Source organism: Egretta garzetta, unplaced genomic scaffold (assembly GCF_000687185.1).
Source record: "Egretta garzetta isolate BGI_Z169 unplaced genomic scaffold, ASM68718v1 scaffold79, whole genome shotgun sequence".
NCBI lineage: Eukaryota > Metazoa > Chordata > Aves > Pelecaniformes > Ardeidae > Egretta > Egretta garzetta.
The window spans coordinates 2,631,712-2,633,253 of record NW_009260791.1 but is presented as its reverse complement, the minus strand read 5'-3'; positions in this window follow the sequence as shown (position 1 = coordinate 2,633,253).

The following is a 1,542-nucleotide window of genomic DNA, read 5'->3' as shown; positions in this document are numbered from 1 at the left end:
AGGAGCTAATTGAGAGTTGTGATCCGTGCAGTATTTCCATTAGTGCTATAATGACAGGCAGCAAGATACACACACATGCATGCTCGCACACACACGGCACAGCCAGAGCCATCTCAAGTGTTAAGCAGCAGCTGGGAGAAAGGGAAAACAGGAGGAGCAACTTCCATGATTCAGACTGAGGTCACTCAAACTTTGCCTGAACAAGAGCAACCTGCTGGGAGCTCAAGTCAAGCTCCTAATTCACAGTAGTGGAATAAAATCCTTGACACACCCCTCTTCTGTACAGTGGCACTGTTCCCAGAGACTACAAATCCCACCCAACAAGTCACCTCTATTTAAATGGCCTTCCCCATTGCATGGTGGGACCTGTAGTCTCCAAAGAGATGCTTCTTGAATAAGGATGATTACAGTTGTAGTTGTGCATAGCACTGTAGAAGCTACTAATATTAGTCTTACAGGCTCTGCTTAGGAAACCAGAAGAGGCGTTAATTTGAGAAGAATGTATTTGATCAGTTATGATGTGGTTCCTTCAGGAACCTGGATAGCTCAGGCATGAAGTCCGGTTACAAACTTAGTCTCTTTTTTGTTTGGTCTTTTTTCATGCCTAGTTTCCAGAGGATTAGCAGGAAAACATTAAATACAGCACCTCCTGTATCCGTGCCACCTGCTGGTAAAGATTTAGCCATCTTAAAGAACACATTTGATGTCCTACCTGGACTACATTCTCACAGTTCTCATCCAGAAAGCAGAGGACATGCAGTTCTGTGCTGCTGATGATAATTATTTAGGCAGAGTCAGTTAGAAGGTGAGAAACCTGTATTCTCTTGAAGGTTTGTCCACTTTTTTGAACCAACTCTAGAATTAACCCTACCATATGACAATGGGACGTTCTTCGACGACTACAACCTGTTAGGGAGGGATGGGTTCCACCTCTCTAGGCGAGGCAGGGGAATCCTAGGCAGTAGGTTGGCCAACTTGGTACAGCAGGCTTTAATCTAAAGGACTTGGGGGGTGGGGTGCAGCGGTCAGGTCACTCAGGCAGTCGCATCCAATGGGGGAACAAGTGTGTCTGTTCAGAGCAGCAATAAATGTGCCGTAGCTGCCTCCCAACTTAAGAACCAAAAGACCAACTGCCCTAAAGGTGGGCTTGGCTGTGGCAGATCCTCTTTAATTCCTCCAGAGAAACCTAGGAGCTCAATTGCCTTGCTGAAGTGCCTTTACACCAATGTGCACAGCATGGGGAACAAGCAGGAAGAGCTAGAGTTCTGTATGTGGTTGCAGGGCCATGATCTCATCGCAATTACAGAGACATGGTGGGATGACACGCATGACTGGAACGCTGCCATTGATGGCTATGTGCTTTACGGGCCTACGAGGGGAGGCGGTGGATTTGCTCTTTATGTAAAGGAGCAACTGGAATGTATAGAACTCTACCCAGGAGTGGACGAAGAACAAGTTGAAAGTTTGTGGGTAAAAATTAAGGGGCAGGCCAGCATGGGTGACACTGTGGTGGGTGTTTACTATAGACCACCCAACCAGGAC